The 8,077-nt window shown below is 35.8% G+C and overlaps 1 pseudogene; it reads right to left on the bottom strand.

The window, feature by feature from the left end:
• Nucleotides 1-1,126: 1,126 nt before the first annotated feature.
• On the bottom strand, nucleotides 1,127-7,453 carry LOC140886483 (phospholipid:diacylglycerol acyltransferase 1-like; annotated as a pseudogene).
• Nucleotides 7,454-8,077: the final 624 nt, after the last annotated feature.

The raw sequence follows: 8,077 nt of genomic DNA, 5'->3' as shown, positions 1-8,077 counted from the left end.
TCATCAGAAAAGCCAAAGGAGTGGAGATGAGAGAGTTTACAACCAAAATATTATTCAGCTAGTTAGAGCTTTTCTACATAAAGAGGTGTCAAAACAGATTATTTAGCTAAGTCAAGAGCATGTCGTTGGTGTGAAGAACACAACAGATTTCTTGAGCTTTCACAGTCAAATTCTTCTTGAGCTAGTGAAAGTGTTTGCTCAAAGACGTTAAAGATGTGTAAACTTTGTATCTTCAGTGTTGTGTCATTGGAGAGATTGAGAATCTAGGAGTTCCGACTTTGGCAGTGGGGTAAGTGCTAAGGTTGGAGTGGGTGTACTACAAGACGTTGTAATAGCCAAAATCTTCTAGTGTATCCTTCGAAGGTGGAAGAAGGGGTGATGTAGGAGATTAAGCTTCGAACATCCATAAACAAATTCGTGCATCTTTACTTTATCGCATTTACATATTGTTGTTATTTTTGGATGATTCATTTTATGTGTTCTCTAAAATACCAAAATGTTTTATACAAAATATTTGATAAAATACTTTAACCAAAATGTTTTTACTATTTCAACTTGCAATTTTTTCAAACTATTTTTCAAATGCTTAATCAGTTTTTAGATGAATTATTTCGAGTGTCTTTCGCTTGGTTTTGTAACCAAACTCAATATAATTTATCGGTGTTCGGTTCATTTTCGAACATTTCAAAAACGAGCTATTGTATGTCAAAGTATTTTAAAAGTGTGTATCCACCCCCCTCTACACACACCGATCCCCAACAATGTATATTCTTAGTTGTTGATGAATTGTAATTATATTAATATAAATGATAATATTATAAGATAAATAAATAGAAAAACATCATTTTATTATGTATTTATAAATATTTTGAATATATATATTTTATCATTGTTACACGTATATATATATATGTATTAATTAATATTTATAATATTTTCGTACGATGAGTACGATCTTTTTTTATAATATAAAATTTAAATAAATATAAATTTATGCTTATAATTATACAATTTTGAAAAATAAAATATGTATCTATTTGAATTTAACAAAACTATTGGACTATAAAATAATTTAAGTAAAGGGTAAAATTGACTTTATAACTTCATTATATAACAACTAAACTATTTCAATAGTGCATGTATCAATTTGACATTTTATCAATCGTTCGTGTACCAAAATGAATTTTACTCATCAAAACAAAAAAAAAAACGTATATTCTTCACCAAAATCAATATTAAAATTAGACAAGGGATGCCATTTTCTAACTCATGTAAGATAAGTACAAAATTTATGAATATGTAAAAGGCGAGCGAGCACATACAAAACTGAAAGAAGTGCATAATTTTGATGTCAACATCCATGCTTCCAGTAAGAGCTATGCTTGTACAATGGTCATCCTTGGCGCCATTTTTAGCACTTCCATGTTTTCGTATAGGGGCTGTTTTTGTTTGTAGTCCTGGCTGCCGTGACGAATACCTGGAGGAGTGAACGTGTGTGCCGATCCTGGAAAAGAGAAGGAACTTTCATCCCAAGTTGCACCAAAGATCTGCATGAACAGAAGCTAATATCGATTCAAACATCTATCTTGTAATGAAGAAATGAAGCATCAACCATGAAATGATACTGAAGCCAATAAATATGTGAAACTCAGAGTTGAGAACTGGATTGGAAAAGGGGTGCTCATCGTTTAATGATAATATAGGTGTCCACCAACTATTGTAAACTCCATTGCATCAAAAGTTATATACTAATAATTTAAAAAAAAAAAAAAGTTATATGCTATAAATGCAATATAAATTTTTTTTTTTGAAGGCGCAATATAAATTTTATAAAACTTCACAGAACGCAAATTTCATAATTTCAATGTTTTACCACTTAATTAGATGGGAAAGTAAAGGTAATTGTTGCTCTACAACAGATATAAACTTGCAATCCACAGGGCTAGCTGCAGCTTGTAGACAAGTCAATACTGTCGGTTTTACTTCCTACGAGGGATTCATCATGCCATGGAGGTAAGAGCATCATTCGAAAGTCCAGTTGAGCCACCATATTAAGTTGAAAGCTCATCAGACTATCACAATTCGGATTCACGACAACTATTAAGGTGGATAAAAAGCTTACAAGGTAGCAATGAGATAAACACGGTAAAGAGAGGATACAACTCACCATGAAAAAGTACATTCTTAAAGCTTTAGCTTAATCCTTTCTGACCATTTGAAAATATCAGAATGTACTTGATCTCCTCCTATATCTTCTCCAGTGCCGCCTGCTGCTACCTTTATGATATCTTCAATTAAGGCAAAGTTTCCCATTATGTCGACATGAGCACCACTTTGTGTTCCTCTGCCCTCCAAAAGAGTTAAGGGTGGGGCATGATTGTACTCCCTTACGAATGTACGGATACCAGAGGGATTGAATCTAGTCTTTCCTCGCCAACCTTTAGCACACATGAAACCCCCACTTAGAACTGGGACTGTTTCATCTCCATCAACTGAATATACTCCTCCTTTCAGACAAGGGCCTTCGTCTCCACCCTCTGCTGAGGTGTCAATTTGAAAAGGAATATAACACTCAGCGGCAGGACTGAACTTGTACACATATGCTCTTTCTGTAGGGATCCCTACTCCATACATTGAAAAGATTTCCATGTCTGGGGCATTTGGTAATCTGCATTAGAGATTGAGACGGTGAAGACCAGAACAGTGGTCAGTGGATTTAAATATCAAACACAAAATTGGAACAAGAAACTGCTATACTTAAAATGGTGGGTATTATTAAATTTTCATATTTTCCTGGGGGTGTAGAATTTATCCTCAGTGGGGTGAATGAAGGAAGGGCACAGATACCATTATATATCAAGTAAGAGCCTTACTTTGTTTCTAAAGGATTTGACCAATACTTATAATGATCATATTTTTTGTCATCTAGATCATCAGCTATTCCGTAGGAAAAATGTGCACTGCCACGCTTCATCATCTTAGGTGCAACAAATTGAAGCATATCCAGGATTGATTCTGCACCGTAAACTTTGTAATCAGCTATGGCTTTGACACCGCCAATGCCCATATCATGGTACTCCGTCCACACGTCACGGCAGGTGGTGTTTGCCAGATTCTTTCCTTTGATAGCACCCTAGAGATCAGACAGCTTAAAAATGAATTAGGAAGAGAGAAAACAACTCAGAGAATTGAAATTCACCGTTTAATTCTTAAGGTGTAAGATCAGCATTTGCCGGGTGGGTAATATTTAGGAACAAATCAGCCCTAAATATGGAATCTTTATTTATAATAATAGGTCACTGATGAGTATACCTGATGAATGCTAACAAGATTAAACACATGTAATGGACAATGAAAGATTAGAGCTAGAGTTTATCGGAAAATGAAATCACGATTAGGTATTAAAGCTCTAAGACAGGAGTGCTCCGCGAAGACCATTTGACAAAGATATAGACATCTAAGCAACAAATTGTCTAGAATATGAGGAGAAAACAAGATCAGTATGGATGGTTTGAAGAAAATGATTTGTAAAATTGCTTTCTACACATGCTTTAGCATAGACAAATGTGGAGGGGAAATTGCTACATGAATCAATGCCAATATATTCTCAAACTGGTCAATAAATGGTAGTTGAAACATTACCCTAAAATCAACTCGCTCAATTTCTGATGAATGTAAATTAGACACATCCTTTCCAAATGATATTATTCTTCCAAACTTGGCGTGAGAGGTTTTGGCTAAATCCTCGGTTCTGTTGTGAGCTGTTGTCCGACCATTGTTATTTTTTTTCTTCAAACCACAGTCATAACCTTCTTCTGGAGACCAATCAAGACCACCCCAGATAGTGTCACCGCCTTTTGGTATCATCGACATAGTCGAGTCCCAAGTACGAGTCATTCGCATAACATGCTGTAATGTTTGGAATCCGAATACATCCATGTCCAAAACACCTGGTGCTATAGCCCTGCATAGCAAAAGAAAAGATAAATATCGAAATCTAAATTCATACAAATCCTATTCCAAATTAGCCGGAGAAAATCACATGGAATACAGTTGATTAAATCTCTCTCTCTCTCTCTCTCTCTCTCTCTCTCTCTCTCTCTCTCTCTCTCTCTCTCTCTCTCTCCCCCCCCCCCCCCCCCCCCCACCCCCCACATCTGATAAGCTCTTCAGATGACAAATTTAAATACCATAAAATATGAGTATCTTGTTTCCGTAAGCCACAAAAAGAAAAGAGAGATACAATATCTGAACTCCAATCAAATCTAGCCAGGATGCCACAATCTGGTCCTTTATTGGCACAAACTGCATAAAATATTGACGACCCTGGACAATTTTGGACAGTATGATAAAATATTGCAAATTAGAGCTTGGTGCACTTTCGTCCTTGTTTTGAACAAACTGATGCTTTCAGATGATAAATTATACGAGACTAATAATAATCTTTGTTTTGTAAGGCAAGAAAAGCTACTTGAGCGAGAGAGATAAATCAAGTTACAGATATGGACAATATCCAAGCACTCAATTATGTTCAACATCAAACCTTGCAATAGCAATATCCTTAGCTTCTGCAGAGAACAATCCTGTAACTGCTTTAGGAACACCCAGGAAAGGCCCTCCAATGTTCATTACAGCCTTTATATGGTCAGCACACCAATTTGGTCCACCACCACCACCCATCGGCCCTGGTGCCTCCACCCATTTCATGAAATGCAAGAAATACAGAACTCCCATTGAATGTGGTACAACCACAACCTTTTTGCCACCACTAGTAGCTACCATGAGCTCTATGTTACTTTTAATTCTGCTCAGAGTTTGGTCTCGAACCTGGTGATTTAGCCCAAAAAAATATCTGATTCACAAAAGCATCATTGAAAGAGGCGAAAAATCATGACATATGTTGGTTGTAGAAAAATATAACATAATACTCATGTATAATCAGTTTACTATCATGAGATTCACAACTCATAACACATTTCTTGTATCTAAAGGAACGTGAACACAGGAAACAAGTAATAGCTGCTCTTGTGGGTAGTTGGTTCAAGTCACAGAAACATTTTCTCTTGCAATTGTGAGATTACACAGTGCAAAGCCTCCCAGAAAATAAAATGGCAGGATTTCATGCACAAGGTACACCCTTTTTCTAAAATTTAAAATGTATCAGACAATTCAAAGAATTATAAGCACCTTGAGCAAAGAAAGTAGCAAACCTCAGTGTTTTGGAATGAGATCCTCCAATCATATGCAGCCATATACATGTTTTTGTCCTCATACCCAATTCGGGCCAAGTTAGCAATCAAAACAGCCCAAACAAAATAACCCGGTGCAAAGTAATCAGCTGCCACAAGGCCAGAAACAGGCCTGATTTTTATACCAGGGGGATCCAATCCGGTTTCATTATCCAGTGACATGTGTTCGACCCAGCACAAAGGCCTACATAGATGGTGGAAGTATAAAGTAAAAAAACAAAAAAGATAAAAGTAAAAAAACAAAAAAGATAACTGATAGTGTGGCTTAATTTTTAAGGAAAATTTTAAAAGCATCAAAATGTCGATATATCATAGATAGACCTACAAATGCCTCTTCGACAAAGAAAGCAAGTATTGTAAAAACAAGGGAGCACAATTACAAATATTACTGTGACAAGTGAACATTTCAAATGCAATAATTTTGAGCGTATAAACAGTTCAAAAAAATTGTAGCATTGCCCAATGCTAATGGAATGAAACAGGAACCGACATATAATTATGGAAAATAAAAAGAACTGCACAACACTGAAATTAAAGGAGGAAACATTGGCTGCCATTCAAATTGACATGCTAGGGTCATGGACTCATGGAACATATTTCGGAACCAAGTACTGACTTTATGGCTTTATACATGTTAAACTTACAAAAAGAACACCTTGAAAACTTTCTAGGTGACTGCAGCACCTTGAAAACTTCTCCATCCATCTTTTTTTTTTTTTCAAAAAATCGTTCAGGATTAAAACCTTCAAATCTAATCTACTTTAGTATCCCATATTCGTGTATATATTCAATGTTTCTTACCAGCTGAAAAATCTACGGCATCAGTTTAGATATCATAGCTAAACCTCCCCCAAAAAAAAATATTCATGCCAAACCAGCAAGTATTTTTAATCACAGAGTAGGGCAGGAAAATCAAAACTGTAGCCAGCAGCTGCAAAACATTGTCTGACACTACTATCAGTTTAGAAACTTCCATCGGGCTCAGCAAACTACTAACCCACCACCAAAAGTCACAATTAGACTTCCACCTTTAATACCTAATACAGTATTTTCAATTCAATAAATCATTCCAAATAAGCAAAGAAAAGAAACACGGTGCATGCCATGCCAACGAAGATAAAAAAAAAAAAAAGCAAACATCCCAACCTTTAACTTTCACACGCATTTTATAAGAAATAACAATCCATTGTCTCCGTTCATAATGAATGAACTCATCCGTAATTGAGTGACCTTTCTGACAGGCACGCACAGGCTTAACTATGTAACACTATGCAATTTCAAAATCTTAAAATCTCCTTGCAGAACTCACACCCGTTAGCACACAAAATTCACGAATAAGGTGAAGAAACTTTATACCTTTTGTAGACTTCACCAAAGGTACCACCCCAGAGCCTCTTTCTGAACAACCCCTCAGCACAAGCGTGGCCTTCCCACAACTCCAGCCCGCCGGTAACAATCCCAGGGACGAAAATCACCGGATGTTTAGCTCTGAATCCATCCTTGGCCAACTTCACACCCGGAGGATCCGGCAATGGCCCCGTGATCGCCTCCGTCACGTACTGCGGAAACGAAGCTGGCATTGCATTGTACAAGAACAGCAAAAACACCACATCGAGCATATGCACCCGATGAACCAGCAGCAACTGTCCACACAGCTCCATCTCTTCCTCGATTTCTCCGCCCAAGAATTATTCGAGCCGCCGCAGTTCAAATTGGAATTCAAATTCACATCAAAATTCGATCTTTGTTCCGCATCCTCCCCCTTTCTCTCCTTGTTTTCATCCAATTCCTGCTCAGAATTCTGAGGTTTATTCCCTCCAGAACCTTTTCTGCGCCTCAGCGTAGGCATTTATCATCAAATGAATCAATAAAATCGATAATTATCCACAAAAAACAACACGGAAGCGCTAATTCTTGATCAATTCGATCACTTCCACAGCATTTTCAGCTGACCCCAATCAAAATACAAAATTAAATACATACACAATATGGGTTCACAATTTTTTGCTATTGTCTTCAATCCGAACAAATTGAAAACAAAGAAAAATCATTTTAAGGTAATTTAACGAATAAGATATAAGCTAAATCAAGATATTTATTGAAAGCGCTAATCCTTACTAAGTAGTATGTATGAGGACTACATAGTTGTAGTGTTTATGGACGGAATGGTGATGGGCATTCCAGCGAATTGAGAGGCAATCTGATATTACACGCCCACTACACCACTTGACATTTTTTTTTCCACATGATATAATTAATAAGCTTCGAATTTGATATATTGTTTCAAAGTTGATGGTGTCAGATGCACGGTACTATGGATCTTTTCGCAAGTTATATTTTTTTTTTAGGGAAAATTGTTTTTTTTTTTATTTTGTATGTTTTTCAATTTGTGATTTAGGTCTTTTATATTTTTAGATTTCAGTTTTAGTTCGTTATCTTTGTTTTTTTTAGCAATTTTAGTCTTTTTTTCGATGTGGCGCTGCAGTGTGGAGCTAATGCGTATAGTGTCACGTAAGCATTTTCAAAGAAAAAAAACTAAAATTGCCAAAAATCGGAACATGGAGGACTAAAATGAAATATGAAAACATAGATGATCGAAATCGCAAAATGACAAACATACAAAACCAAAATTGCAGTTTTTTCGTTTTTTTTATATTTGTTGCACTATGCTAATAATCTATAAGTTTGAATTATATAGGTCAGATTTTTTATTATTTGTTCTAAATATATAAGCTTGAATCATTTTAACAATATTTTCCTATAGATTTACTAATACATCCATGTTTAATTTGGGGTATTATATTTAAATGATAACAAACCATTTATAT

Source organism: Henckelia pumila, chromosome 3, assembly GCF_033568475.1.
Source record: "Henckelia pumila isolate YLH828 chromosome 3, ASM3356847v2, whole genome shotgun sequence".
NCBI classification, from domain to species: domain Eukaryota; kingdom Viridiplantae; phylum Streptophyta; class Magnoliopsida; order Lamiales; family Gesneriaceae; genus Henckelia; species Henckelia pumila.
The sequence above is the reverse complement of the archived record's forward strand: the minus strand, read 5'-3'. Positions and strand labels throughout refer to the sequence as shown.